Raw genomic sequence first — 15863 nt, 5'->3', positions numbered from 1 at the left:
GATAGTCAGGCCTGGCCCACTTGAATGCCCTCCGCCTCTCTCTCAATACTGTCCTCTCCCGGAGCACCCTCCTCTCCTCCTCGCGCTCTCAATACCACCCCCCCCCCCACCCCATACCCTCCTCTTTCTAAGCACTCTCTCTCTCTCTCTCAATACCCTCCCCCCTCTCTTTCTCTCTCTCTCAATACCCTCCTGTCTTAGCGAGTTTTGAGAAGATTTGTAGCTCAGGTTGAGGTTCTGGATGTAGGTTTGCTCGCTGAGCTGGAAGGTTCATTTCCAGCCGTTTCATCACCCTACTAGGTAACATCTTCAGTGGGCCTCTGGGCGAAGCACTGCACATGATTCCAGTTTTTTATTTATATGTTTGGGTTTCTTTGGGTTGGTGTTGTCATTTCCTGAGGCGATGTCATATCCTGTTTTTCTCAGGGGGTGATAGATGGGGTCTAACTCTATGTGTTTGTTGATTGAGTTCTGGTTGGAATGTTATGCTTCTAGGAATTCTTGTGCATGTCTCTGTTTGGCTTGTCCTAGGATGGATGTGTTGTCCCAGTCAAAGTGATGTCCTTCCTCATCCATATGTAAGGATACTAGTGAGAGAGGTCATGCCATTTTGTGGCTAGTTGATGTTCATGTGTCCCAATGGCTAGTTTTCTGCCTGTTTGTCCAATGTAGTGTTTGTTACAGTTCTGGCACGGAATTTTCTAAATGACATTAGTGTTGCTCATTGTCTGTATAGGGTCTTTCAAGTTCATTAGCTGCTGTTTTAGTGTGTTGGTGGGTTTGTGGGCTACCACGTTGCCGAGCTAGGGTTTCTGGACATGTTGTACCCTCCTCTCTCAATACCGTCCTCACTTTCTCAAAATACCCTCCTTTCTCCCTCTATAGCCTCCTATCTCTGAGTACTCTCCTTCCTCTCTCTCCCTCTCTGTGTCAATACACTCCTCTCTCTGTGAATAAATGAAACAAATTTACATTACCAAGACAAATGGGAGAATGGATTTATGGCAGCTGCTTAATCATGACCCAGTTGATTGGTGAAGTGGGCTGAATGGTAACTCTGATCTCCTTTTCACATTCATTGACAGGATTTGGATGTCAATGACTGGGCACAGCATTTATTGCCCGTCCCTAGTTGCCCCTTGAGAACGTGGGGGGAGGAGTTGCCTTCTTGGACCGCTGCAGTCTATGATGCAGTTTGTGTGGGTTGTAGTACTGTGAGCAAGTTTACAGTGTTTGGTTCTTGTTCAATTTTGATTGGCTATTTAAGGGAAACAGCACAGCAGATCGAAAAGAAAGAGTCACACCATTTCCCAGGGTGTTTTTCTGACGTATGTCAAACAAAGATATTGTGAAAAATTACTAAAAAGGGTGGGGAGGCTTTGAAAGGTCAAATCTCTCTCCCTGTCAGTGCAGGAGATGGGGATGAGTGATTACCACAAGGTAAATGTAAGCAGGCAGTTCTGATCTATGAATGATTAACATGAAGAATTTCAGTCAGATGTTTTTATGGTGTTGATGAAGTATAGGTACAGGGGGAGATTAATAATGAGAATTTCAGAAATATAAAAGCTTCTCTCCCGAAGCCTGGTGAACCGAATGATATATTGTACATCTTTGAGGAAACAGTAGTTGGGCTGGCGATCATGTGGTGCATGAATTGTGCACAGTATTGGTCTGTTTATTTTAGAATGGATGTAAATGTGTTGGACGCAGTTTAGAGACTGATACCTGGAATGGGGGTGCCGTCGAATGAGGAAAGGCTGGACAAACTCAGCTTGTCTCATTTCCTTTTACTCGTTCCCAGGATGTGGGCTCCACTGGCTGAGTCAGTATTGAGTGCCCATCTCTAGTTGCCCCTTGAGAAGGTACAAGTGAGCTGCCTTCTTGAACCGCTACAGTCCATGTGCTATAGATTGATTTAGATTAGATTAGATTAGATTAGATTACTTACAGTGTGGAAACAGGCCCTTCGGCCCAACAAGTCCACACCGCCCCGCCGAAGCGTAACCCACCCATACCCCTACATCTGCATCTACCCCTTACCTAACACTACGGGCAATTGAGCATGGTCAATTCACCTGACCTGCACATCTTTGGACTGTGGGAGGAAACCGGAGCACCCGGAGGAAACACACGCAGACAATGCCTTTAGGGAAGGAATTCCAGGCTCTTGACCAATTATATTTCCAATCCACTGGTGTTTAGTAGAGTAAATGGCAACTGGGAGGCATGGTGGCTCAGTGATTAGCACTGCTGCCTCACTGTGCCAGGTACCCAGGTTCGATTCCAGTCTCAGATGACTGTCTGTGTGGAGTTTGCACATTCTCTCCAAGGCACAGACAGCATCAGGCAGATCGCAGCAAGTTTAATCAATGAGCTTAAGGCACTTGTTGCTTTTCCAAAGAGTGAAATCTACATTCCAGAATTAATCTTAATAATGTCCCAACAGAAATCCGCTGGCGAGCAACGATCTGGGAAAATGTGGTGGGGTCTTTGTTGGGGGAGCTAACCCCATGCTGTCCCTATCCAGGGAGCAATTGATGGCAACAGTGTAGAGGGAGTTTTACTCTGTGTCTGACCCCATCATGTCCCTGTCCTGGGAGTGTTTAATGGTGATAATGAAGAGGAAGCTTCACTTTGTATCTAACCCTGTGTTGTCCCTTTATTGGGAGTATTTGATAGGGGCAATGTAAAGAGTTGGTTAATTAAAAAGAGTAAAGGGAGCTTTACTGACAGTTCAAACGGAGAATGGCAACTGTATTCTCTACCTCACCCCGTGGTGCCCCTATCCTGGGAGTGTTTGATGGAGACACTGTAAAGTGAGCTTTCCTTTCAGTTCCTGTCCCACAATGAGGACAGACCCAACAGAAGTAGCTGCACAAAGGGACTCATCCAAAAGGACTCCATGTCCCAGGAAATCTCATGACACTGTCACGTTCTCTGCCCCCTCCCAACCAAAAAAAAGCTGATAAATCAGTACTTCTCCATGTTGAACATCACCGGAAGGAAGCACTGAGGACGACGAGGCTGCACGACAAACATTGGGTGGGGAATTTCAATATCCACCAAGAACAGTTCAGCAGCAGCAGCACTGTTGAATAAGCAGGGTCAGATCTGAAAGGACATCACAACTGGACTGGGTTTGCAGCAGGTGGTGTGGGAACCAATAAGAGGGAAAAATATACTTGACCTCATCCTCACCAATCTGCCAGTGATGCATGTACCTCACCCTGACATTGTTAGTAAGAGTGACCACCGTAAAGTCCTTGTAAAGGCAAGTCCCATCTTCACATTGAGAATACTCCTCATTGTGTTGTGTGACACTATTGCTGTGCTAATAGATGTAATAACTGAAGACTGGGCATCCAGGAGGCACTGTGCGCTGTGAGAGATGTCCTCATCACCTTGATGTAAGATCCATCTGGTGGAATTTGCTGCTACCATGCTGTTTCGTAGTCTGGATCCAGTTTAGATTCCCTACAATGTGGAAACAGGCCCTTCAGCCCAACAATTCCACACTGACCCTCTGAAGAGCAACCCACCCACACCCATTCCCCTCTTCACCTAACACTACGGGCAATTTAGCATGGCCAATTCACCTAACCTGCACATCTTTGGACTGTGGGAGGAAACCGGAGGAAACCCACGCAGACACGGGGAGAATGTATAAACTCCACACAGACAGTTGCCTGAGGCGGGAATTGAACCCAGGTCCCTGGCGCTGTGAGGCAGCAGTGCTAACCACTGAGCCACTCAAGGCCCATCTACAAGGCCCATTTGGTCTAGTGTGGCAGAGGAAATATAAGCTATATTAAACACAATGTAGTTTATAACATGAGGGCAGCGAGGTATAAGCTTCGTTAATATGAAAGACATCATTTGAGAGAGGAAGACCAACATTCCAGATCTCATACTATTATGTGACACCCAATTATAGCACAGTCCTCTGATTTAACCCTTTCATGCTCTTACAACGTGATACAAGACTGTGGACCATCAACCTCAGTCTGTATGATCGAATTCAACCATAAAATGCAACCTCATGCCTGGCATATCCCCCATTCTACCTTCTATCAAGCTAAGGATTAGCCATGGCTCAAAGGAGAGGGAAGGTGAGGAGCAGCACCAGGCATTCCTAAAAATGAAGGGACAGCTGGTAAAGTAACAACACAGGAATACTGTGTGTCAATCAGCATAAGTAGCTTGAAATAGATGGGGATTAGCAATCCCATGGTCAACAGATATGCTCTGAGCTCTGCAGCCCTACCATCTCCTATCATGACTAGTGGTGGACATTCACACATCTGCCTGAAAGAACGGCCTTCATACATATTCTCATCCTCAATGATGGAAGTGCCCATCATATCAGTGTAAAAGACAAGAGCAAAGTATTCGCAACAATCTTCCGCAAGAAATGCTGAGTCGACACTCTATCTCAGCCTTCTCCCGTGGCCCCCAGCATCACAGGTACCAGTCTTCAGCTAATTTGATCCACTCCATGTGGTTACAACAAATGGCAGAAAACATTAGATACTGCAAAGGCTATGTGTCCTGACAACATGAAGGCATGCTCCAGAATTATCCCAGCTACCGCCAAGCTGTTCCAATATAGTTGTAACACTGCCATCCACCTGACAATGGCGGTAAAATTGCCCAGATATGTCCTGCACGCAAAAAGCAGAACAATTCCAATCTGGCCAGTTACTACCCCATCAGTCTACTCTTGATCATCAGTAGCATGATGGAAGGTGTCATCAACTGTGCTATCAAGCAGCACTTGCTCAGCAATAACCTGCTCAGTGACGTCCAGTTTGGGTTCCACCAGGGCCACTCAGCTCTTGACCTCATGACAGCCTTGGTTCAAACATGGACAAATGAGCTGAATTCCAGAGGGGAAGGGAGAGTGACAGCCCTTGGCATCAAGGCTGCGTTTGACTGAGTGTAGCATCAAGGAACCAAGGGTTACCATTGTCAGAATCTGAGTTGGACCAGACATATGAATATTGAGACTCCAAAAGCAGGTCAGAGACAGGGATCCTGCAGCAAGTGACTCATCTACACAGAACAAGTCAGGAGTGTGATAGAACCCTCCCCGAATGGGTGCAGCTCCAACCCAAGAAGCTCAACATCACCTAAGAGAGCAGCAGCTTGATTGGCACCATAACCCACAGCATCCACTCCCTCAACCACTGACACTCAGTAGCAGCAGTGTGTACTACCTACATGATGCACTGCATAAGTTCACCAATGCTCGTTAGACAGCACCTTCCAAACCCTGGATCACTTCCATCTAGAAGGACAAGGACAGCAGCTGTATAGGTACACCACTCCCTGCAAGTTCCCCTCCAGGAAACTCACCATCTTGACCTAGAAATATATTGCTGTTTCTTCAGTATCACTGGGTCAAAATCTGGATTTCCCTCTGTACCGGCATTGAGGATCTGTCTGTAACACATGGACTGCAGTGGTTCAAGAAGGCAGCTCACTATCACCACCTCAATGGTTATTGGGAATGGGCAATAAATCTTGTGGCTGGCAGCCAGCAACACCCACATTATGACAAAATATTTTTTTTAAAAACATAAGATTTAATCAGTTGTTGACTTTGAAATTCTAATTGGAGAGGAAGTGGTGAAGCTGTGGTAAGATACTTGCACTCAGCCATTGACTTCATTTCCACACTTTAATGTAAAATACCAAATGACTCAAAAAACCGAAAGAAAACTTGCAGTTATTGAGTGCTATTCACAACCTGACGATATTGTGTAGTACTGTGACCATCATTCACTCTCAAAATGAAGCACACTCCCCACTCACTCAAATCCTCCAATCTCACCCGCATTCCACCCCACACCACATCACTCAATATCACTCACCCATTCACCCTCAAACTCCCCACATCACTCAATCCCACTCTCACACACATCTCTTTGTATCTCTCAATCCCACCCTCACACACATCTCTTTGTATCTCTCAATCCCACCCTCACACACATCTCTTTGTATCTCTGAATCCAACCCACACTCTCCTCATCTCCCTCAGCCCCATTCAATTGCCTACAATCTCCCTGTATCCTGCGATCCCTCCCTCTCATCCTTCCCTATGACCCAGTTGGTCCACCACACCTTGCTGATGCATTGGGACAACACACTGCAAAGTAAGCGACAAAGTAAGTTTTGGACTTGATGGAGTATGTACAAAGAGTGAGGGTTTCAGGGAGTACAGCTGGTTGATGTGTGATCCTCTGCCAGTTTTCCATTTCCTCTCTTTAAGTTGTGAAAGCTTTAATCCACAAGGGAGTCTTGTTATTCTTTCTGCATCGTAACTAGCGGACGGAGCTGATTCAGGGACAAGCAGACAGTCTGGAGCAGGTCCATAACAGCACTTAAGGAATCTAAGAGAGCCGATGGAGTTGTCAGAGGGTGGATTAAACTGTCTTTAAACAGCTGAAATATATAACAGCCTGAGACGCATTTTGTACCAAGACTCTTGATATATAAACATTCTGATAGAAATCAATCTGTTTAACTCGGTTTCTGTGGTCTCCTGTAATAAAAACACCCAGTTGAAAATACCCAGTAGGTCAGGCAAGTTCTGCAGAGAGAAAAAAAGAGAGGTACAATTTCAGAACCGTGAACTCCTGACAAAATCTCATTCTGCATTTCCCAATGGCTAATCCACCTAACCTGCACAGTTTTGGACTGTGGAGGAAACCGAAACCCAAAGGCAACCTGTGCAGACAGAGGAGAATGTGCAAACTCCACTCAGATAGTTATTGAAGGGTGGAACTGAACCCAACCCCTGAAGCTGTGAGGTAGCAGTGTTAACCACTGAGCCATCATGCCACTCATTTTGAAGAGGAGCAGTGAGTTCTTCCTGATGTACAGGGAGTTGGGAGGCAAAGGAATATCTCCCCAACCCTCACCAATGAAAACAGACCATCAGGCCATTTACACACAATGATATTTGTGGGATCTTGCTGTGCACCAACTAGTTGATGCATTTTTCTGGATGACAACAAGGAATACACTTCGGAGAGGTCTTGATTGGCTGCCAGGCACTGGACATTCTGACGCAGTAATAGGTACCATATAAATTCAAGTTTTCCTTTCCTTTCTTACTTCCATTTTAGGAACATGAATTTCCAAAGGTGCAGCAACACCATACTCGACTAAACTCTTTTCTTTATTTGCTCATGGGACACAAGCAATTCTGGTAAGACATTCTTATCTGTTCAGCGTGATATCTTTAAAGATACTCAATTAAATTTAGGGCAGAAATAGGCCATTCAGCCCATCAAGTCAGCTCCATCATTCAATGAGATCATGGCTGATCTGATCATCCTCAAATCCACTTTCCTGCCTTTTCCTCATAATCCTTGATTCCCCCCTTACTGCTTAAAAATTTGTCCATCTCAGCCTTCAATATAGTCAATGACCCAGCCTCAAACCCTCTGTGGTAAAGAATTAAACAGATTCACTTCCCTTTGAAAGGGAGATTTCTCCTCCTCTATGTCTGACCAGGTGACTCCTTGTTGAGGTGATGCCATCTGGACGCAGACTCTCCCACAAGGGGAAACAGCCTCCAACATTTACCCTCTCAGGAAGTTATCACTCTCCAAACCTGTGACTGTACTGAGGAAGGGTCACTGGACCTGAAATGTTAACTCTGCTTTCTCTCCACAGATGCTGCCTGACCTGCTGAGCTTTTCCAGCTATTTCTGATTTTGTTTATGACCTCTTCCATGTAAAAGGACAAGGGGAGCAGATGTATGGGAATACCACTCCCCTCCAAGTCACTCACCATCCTGACTTGGAAATTTATCGTTGTTCCTTGACCCAACACATACATCCATTTAGTGAAGAATTAGTTTACCCTTCTTTGCTGCGAGGGGGTGCACACTGAGGAGCTAGGGTCTGCTGCGGTTAGTCTTGATCAGCAAAAAGCAAAAGTAAATTCCAGCTGATAAACCAGTCTAGAATATTTTCCCCTGCCCTTCTGGTTAATGACATTTTTCAGAGTGTGACTCAGAAAGAGTTAACCTGATGTTGCTGATACTGTGTAATTATCAAGCACTTTCCATGGAATGGGATTACATCGGTGCACACATTCAGATTTGTGAGGCTCTGGGGGCGGGTTGTTCTCACTTAGAAAGCTAGTGAGCCACAAACTCAGACCAAGCACTGACTTGCTTGCTGAAGTTTCAGCATGAGTCACAGAGAAGGTAGAAGCTGGGAAAGAGAGAACATTTAATAATTCTCATTCTCAAGAGAAAACGGTGTGTTATCAGTAAACTCTTCAAACAATTGGAGTCCAGACGGTAGGAAAATATCATTAACTTGTAAAAACTTTTTAAACTCATGAGCTCCCTCAGTGTCGGTTGAAGTGTGTAACGCTGTGTTCTCTTTGACTGGCATGGTAATTTACTGCAGTTCATTTCTTTGTGAGGTAATACTTAGGAGTTTAAAGAGTGATGTTCATAGTACATGAGGGATAAAACCTAATTGGAGAAAATGCAGAACAAAGAAGATTCATTTCAGCCGATGTAAAAGCAGAAATTGCTGGAAAAACTCAGCAGATCTGGCAGCCCTGTTCTGAGGAAGGGTTACTGGACCTGAAACATTAACTCTGATTTCTCACCACTGATGCTGCCAGACCTGCTGAGCTTTTCCAGCAATTTCTGTTTTGGTTTCTGATTTTCAGCATCTGCAGTTCTCTTTGATTTTTCCTCATTTCAGCTGACATGAGTAAACTGCAGGTTTGTAACCATCAAAAGAGATCTGAACTCTTCCAGATACAGGAAGCCCGAGCAGTGGCTTGTCAGAGGTCTTTAATGGAAGTTTTTTCAGGCTGATATAGGGAAAGTGTTTCCACCTCTGTGTGGGCTGATCAGATTTAGGGGCCAACACCATGAGACTGTCACTAAAATAACCAATAGGGTAGAGAGATTTCACCTGAATTGTAAGAGAGCAGTGAGAATGTGGAACTCACTCCAAAATGGACTGGTCAAGGTCATTAATACCAATACCTTGAAGGGGAAGCTGGATAGACACAAGAAGGAGAGAAGAATAGAAGGATGAGGTGAGATTGGAAGATAATTTAAGAGGTGCAGAAACACTGGTCTGTCCCAGATGGACTGAATGGCCTTCACTCTGCTGTAAATTTTCTGCAGTCATGTGGAATTTCCTGCTACTTGGAACTCCAGTTAATAACAATTTTAAAAAGTACGTAGTGTTTTTAATCCAAAAATTACCTAATAGTACTTCACAGGAGTGTGGTAAAGGGACATATTATATTGGATCAAGTGATGAGATATTAGGACAGTAACCAAAAGCTTACTCAAAGAGATGGTCTGAAAGAGATTTTCTTTAAGGATTGGGGGGAGGGGTGGAGAGAGAGAGAGAGAGAGAGAGAGAAAGCACGAGAGAGAGAGGTTAGAGGAAGGAATTCCAGAGCTTCAGGTCTAAGCAGCTGAAGGAGTGTAGAGATGGAAATCTGAAAAGTTGAAGAGGCTGGAATCAGAGGGGTACAATTATTCTGAGGGTCATAGTGTTGGAGAAGGTGGCAGAAGATCGGAGGGGTGAGTTCACGGAGAGATTTGATAATGTGGATGAGAATTCTAAGGCCTGGATATTGCTTAAGGAGGAGCCAATGTTGGGCAGCACATGCAGGGGGTGCTAGGTGAATGAACTAGGTACAGTGAAGGAAATGGGCAGCTTAGTAATGGATGACCACAAGTTGACATTGGAATAGTTGGATCTTGATGGAACAAAGACATGGTTGAGGTTTTCAATAGCAGGCAGACTGGGGCAGGAATGGAACTGTTTAACTGCCAGAACTTTAAGCATTAAATGACCGACGTTTGCACTTATTTTTAAAAACAGTTTTCTTTGTTTTGCTTAGTCAATCAATCATGTTCCCCTTCAGAATATTAGTGTCCTCCATGATTCCGACGGGATAGATGCACCATCCAGTAAATATACTAGAAATGCCTCCCACGCTATCAATGCTCTGGGGATGTTGACATTTTGTAGGAGCTGTGATTAGTTTGTTTCTTATTCACCACCCCCTGATCATTAGCTGGAAATTGCATGTGCCATAGGAAGGCAGGACTGGGCTTGACAGTGAGGACCAGCCACAATTAAGCAGCTTGCCAAGATTCATTATCTGGATGGGCACTTGGAGGAAGTCAGGGCAGTTGCATGTGGAATCCGAATGCTGGTGAGGGTTTTGCCTGAAGGGATTGAGAGAGAGCGAGTAAGACTGTAAAGGGTTTCCCACTAATGCTTTTCCCAGACTTTGCTGATTGTAATGTTAGGTAGTGTGAAACATGGTGAGGAGTAGGGTCCCAGTCTGTGCAGCTCAGTAGCACGTTGAAGAGATACTCATTCATATTGAGAGCTAACAGCAGAATATGGCTGCCTAATGGTCTAGTGAGATGTGTTTCTTTGGCATATCCACGTTGCAGTTTCCTGATGTGAATTGGGTGGAGCTGGAGAGAGAGGAAAGACCCACTGTGCTAGCTCACCCTCACATCATCAACAAGGAAATCAGGTCACATCTGCAAAATCAATAATCAGCCCAGAAATGCCGGTCTCTCATAGTGTTGGTGAACAGATCAAATCTCTTCATGGTCTCTCTCATCTGCCACCTCCTCTATCCCCATGATCCAATGAGATTCTTCCAGGTCCTACCTCATACAGATTCCTGATTTCCATCACTCTCACCATTGGCTTCTGTTGCCTTTTTCCTAAACTTTGAGATTCCCTCCCTAATCTCCATCCTCTCTCTATCTCTCCCTCTCCTCTTTGCGACTCTCATTAAAGCCTTCTTCCTTGATCGAGCCTGGATGTCTCCTGACATGACTCTTTCTAACTTTTGCTTGGTGCTCACTTCAAGTTAGGTGATTCATAAATTCAAAGTATTGTTTTTATTATGTGAATTATTAGAGTCAGTCAGAACAATTGCAGTTAGTTTACTCAACCTGCTTGGACCCTGCTTGGTCCAGGTGGGACTAGGACCTAGCTCTCCTGACCCAGAGGTACAGACATACCAATGTCCTACAGACCCTATTTAGAGCAGCTGCTGTCATTGGATTTGATGCTCCTGGATGATAGAGTGGGACAATCAGATAGGTCCCCAGGTGACATTATAGAAGTTTCTAAAATACTGAGGAGTGTGGATAGGAGTGATGATATTGTCTTTTCCCGAGGATGGGGGATTTCAAGGCTAGGGGGTCCATTTCTAAGGTGAGAGGAAAGAGATTTAAAAAGGACATGCTACATGGAGTGTAGTTTGTGTATGGAGTGAACTTCCTGTGGAAGTGAGAGATGTGGGTACAGTTACAATGTTTAAAAGACATTTGAATAAGTTCACAAATAAGAAATGTTTGGAGGGATATGGACTAAGTACCGGCAGGTGGGACTAATTCAGTTTGGGATTAGGTTCAGCATGGTCTGATTAGACCAAAGGGTCTATTTCTGTGCTCTATGACTCTGACTTTATAAGGACAAAAAAAAGAGAGATATAGAGTCATAGAGGTGTACAGCATGGAAACAGACCCTTCGGTCCAACCCGTCCATGCCGACCAGATATCCCAACCCAATCTAGTCCCACCTGCCAGCACCCGGCCCATATCCCTCCAAACCCTTCCTATTCATATACCCATCCAAATGCCTCTTAAATGTTGCAATTGTACCAGCCTCCACCACATCTTCTGGCAGCTCAATCCATACACGTACCACCCTCTGCGTGAAAAAATTGCCCCTTAGGTTTCTGTTATATCTTTCCCCTCTCACCCTAAACCTATGCCCTCTAGTTCTGGACTCCCTGACCCCAGGGTAAAGACTTTGCCTATTTACCCTATCTATGCCCCTCATAATTTTGTAAACCTCTATAAGGTCACCCCTCAGCCTCCGACACTCCAGGGAAAACAGTCCCAGCCTGTTCAGCCTCTCCCTGTAGCTCAAATCCTCCAACTCTGGCAACATCCTTGAAAATCTTTTCTGAACCCTTTCAAGTTTTGCAACATCTTTCTGATAGGAAGGAGACCAGAATTGCACACAATATTCCAACAGTGGCCCAACCAATGTCCTGTACAGCCACAACATGACCTCCCAACTCCTGTACTCAATACTCTGACCAATAAAAAAAGCATACCAAACGCCTTCTTCACTATCCTATCTACCTGCGACTCCACTTTCAAGAAGCTATGAACCTACACTCCAAGATCTCTTTGTTCAGCAACACTCTCTCGGACCTTACCATTAAGTATATAAGTCCTGCTAAGATTTGCTTTCCCAAAATGCAGCACCTCGCATTTATCTAAATTAAACTCCATCTCCACTTCTCAGCCCATTGACCCATCTGATCAAGATCTCATTGTAACCTGAGGTAACCATCTTCGCTGTCCACTACACCTCCAATTTTGGTGTCATCAGCAAACTTACTAACTACTGTATACCTCTTACGCTCACACCCTAATCATTTATGTAGATGACAAAAAGTAAAGGACCCAGCACCGATCCTTGTGGCACTCCACTGGTCACAGGCCTCCAGTCTGTAAAACAACCCTCCACTACCACCCTCTGTCTTCTACCTTTGAGCCAGTTCTGTATCCAAATGGCTAGTTCTCCCTGTATTCCATGAAATCTGACCTTGCTAATCAGTCTCCCATGGGGAACCTTGTCGAACTGAAGTCCATATCGATCACATCTACTGCTCTGCCCTCATCAATCCTCTTTGTTACTTCCTCAAAGAACTCAATCAAGTTTGTGATATGGACTGAAAGCATTAGATAATGAGGACAGTTTACTTAAACTGGGCTTGCATTCCCTTGCGACAAACTGTTTGTTGTTTTAGTTTTGCATTCCCTTGTGTTTAGAGGTTTGTTCAGGGGGAGGTAGTGGTGGTTAGGTTTTGGAATTTACCACTAATCCAGTATTTGGTTTTCAGCATCTGCAGTCATTGTTATTACCAGGTTTTGGGTTATACCAGTCCGAGCAATACCATTTCTGTCAGTGTATCTCTTTCACTAACTGTGGGCTGGTACTAGGTAAGGTCTCAATCTCCCCTGAGGTGACTGTCCACAGCTCCATTTCATCAGGAGGACCCCTCTGGAGAGCTCTCACAGCTGGCTGGTATCTGCCTTCAGGGACACAGTCCTCTTTCAAGGATCATGCATAGTTCCTGGCACCATGCACTCTTGCCTTTAACCTTTCATGTGGTGTGGGTGTTGCTCTTGAGGGCAGCACTTGCTCAGCTATTTCTGAGGGTGGTTAAGAGTCAGCCACGTTGCTGTGTGTCTGGAGTTATGTGTCAGCCAGACCAGGTAAGGAAGGCAGATTTCCTTCCCTAAAGATTATTGGGGAGCCACATGAGATTTTGCAACAATCGATGATAGTTTTGTGGTCATTATTCCAGATTGATTAACTAAATTTCAATTCCACCAGCTGCTAAATTGAGATTTAAACCTATATTATTGCAGGACACTAGTATTCCAAAAGAACTGCAGCTGCTGTAAATCAGAAACAAAAACATAAATTGTTGGAGAAATTCAGCAGGTCTGACAGCATCTGTGGAGAGAAATCAAGGTAAATTCTCTGAGGAAGGGTCACTGGACCTGAAACATTCACTCTGATTTCTCTCTATGGATGCTGCCAGAGCTGCTGAGATTTTCCAGCAATTTCTGTTTTGGTATCATTAGAATTACAAGCTTGGTGGTATTATCACTACATCTATACCTCCCCATAGAGGTGAGCTCATCATCTTCCTGGACATCACCAATGTCAATCTTCTGGCTACAAGAGCAGGTCAGAGGCTGAGAATCCTGCAGTGAGCAACTCCCCTCCTGACTCCCCAAAGCCTGTCCACTATCTACTAGACTCAAGTCAGGAGTGTGGTGGAATACTCTCCACTTGCCTGGATGGGTGCAGGTCCAACAACACTTGAGAAGCTTGACATCATCCAAGACAAAGCAGCCTGATTATTGACATCGCATTTAATGCATTCAACATTCAGTCTCTCCACCACCGACACACAGTTACTGCAGTGTATACTGACTACAAGATGCACTACAGCAACTCACCAAAGGCAACACCTTCAAAACCTGAAACTGCTACCATCTAGAAGGATGAGGGCAGCAAATTCAGGAAACACCCTGAATATTTTCCTCTGACTCACTCACCGATCTGACTTGGAAATATATCATTGTTCCTTCGGTATCGCTGGATCAAAATCCTGGAATTCCCTCCTTTAACACCATTGTGTGTGTCCCTACACCCCTCAAATGTCATGGTCCAAGAAGCAGTTCTCTCCCACATTCTCAGTTAGGGCTGGCCAATAAATGTTGGCTTTGTCAGTGATGGCTGATCAAAAGAATCTGTTAGGAAAGGCTGTTAAAGGTTTGGGATCTAAAGTAGAGAAAGTTAAGACACAAATCAGACATGATCTTAATCAAATGGCAGTGGCCTGGCCTCCTCCAAATCCGAACGAGAGAGGAACAGTTTTCCACAATTTACTTCCAACGCATGTCACACAAACTGTTATTAGTAAAAAGCCAACAAGGAAGGGAGGGGAGGTTTTGAAAGGTCAACTCTCTTTCCCTGCTAGTACTGAGTGATTACTGTGTGGTAAATACAAGCAGGCTGTTTGGACTAGGAATGATTAACTTGGAAGAATTTCAACTTGTTGTTTTTCATGGGTATGATCAATACCTTAATATGGTTATTTGATGGCACAGAACAATACAGAATATTGCTGATAAAAAATATGTTGTCAAATCTTTTTATCTCTCTCTCACCAGGACAATTCACAAGAATACCAAATAAAGGGAAAATAACATTTATACTAAATGATAGGAGAGTGCTAATTGCTTGGCAAGGAGACTCTGATAGAGGGGTTGCCATAGAGATTACACCAGTTAATAATGACAGATAGTCAACTGCCAATTTCTTTTCTGATATAAATGAAGTTTGCCCTTTACATTGGTTACCTTTTGTGAACTGATCTGATGTAAATAGGATGAAAAACTTTGACAAAATGCATCTTTTTCCAGCAATAGTCAAGTTAATATGGATCATAGTAAAAAGGTGTGGTGCTGGTAAAGCACAGCATCTGAGGAACATTTCTAATGACGAACTTATGCTTGAAATGTCAACTCTCCTGCTCCTTGGATGCTGTGCTTTTCTTGCACCACACTCTCAACTCTGATCTCCAGTACCTCCAGTCCTCACTTTCTCCCCCTTAATATGGATATTGGCAAGCAGAACTAAAACCTGGGTGTCCATTTTGACTGAGGATTTAATTGCTGGGCATGGTGTACAGTTATGTTACTCTGAGGCTAGTTACAATATCTTCTTCATCCAGCAAGTACACTTGAAATGCAGACAGTATGACATTTCTGAGATGGGGCAAACAGACAAGTATCAAACTGAGTCAGGAAGTAAGGCTCCCTCTGCACTGTCCCTGCCAAACACTCCCATGACAGGGACAGCATAGGGTTAGATACAGAGTAAAACTCCCTGTATTCTTTTAAATTAATAATAAACTGAAGGTAAAAATTCATCGACACTGTCTCTATGAAACAGTTCCAGGACAGATACAACACAAAGTTAGATACAGAGTAAAGTTCCCTGCACTCATTTAACCTGAAAGTTAAGCTCTCTCTACACTGTCCCCATCAAACCCTCCCAAGATAGGGACTGTACATGGTTAGATAAAGAGAAAGTCTCTCACTATCTTAAACAAAAGGAATGCTCTCTCTGCCCTTTTACCTCCATGCTGTCCCCATCAAACACTCCCAGAGCAAGTGTGGCATGAGGTTGGGTATGGAATTAAGCTCCTTTTTCACAGTAAGTATTGA

General features: G+C 44.3%; 1 protein-coding gene across 1 annotated transcript in view; it reads left to right on the top strand.

Moving 5' to 3' along the window:
- Nucleotides 1–8157: 8157 nt before the first annotated feature.
- Nucleotides 8158–15863, top strand: part of LOC140494794 (3',5'-cyclic-AMP phosphodiesterase 4C-like) — a 332319-nt gene continuing 324613 nt past the window's right edge. The window contains exon 1 of the mRNA XM_072594393.1: nucleotides 8158–8321. The gene's annotated coding sequence lies outside the window, so the exon portion shown is untranslated. The remainder of the gene's footprint in view (nucleotides 8322–15863) is intronic.

The sequence above is a fragment of the Chiloscyllium punctatum genome, chromosome 24, assembly GCF_047496795.1.
Source record: "Chiloscyllium punctatum isolate Juve2018m chromosome 24, sChiPun1.3, whole genome shotgun sequence".
Lineage (NCBI taxonomy): Eukaryota > Metazoa > Chordata > Chondrichthyes > Orectolobiformes > Hemiscylliidae > Chiloscyllium > Chiloscyllium punctatum.
This window is presented reverse-complemented; position numbering and strand designations above follow the sequence as displayed.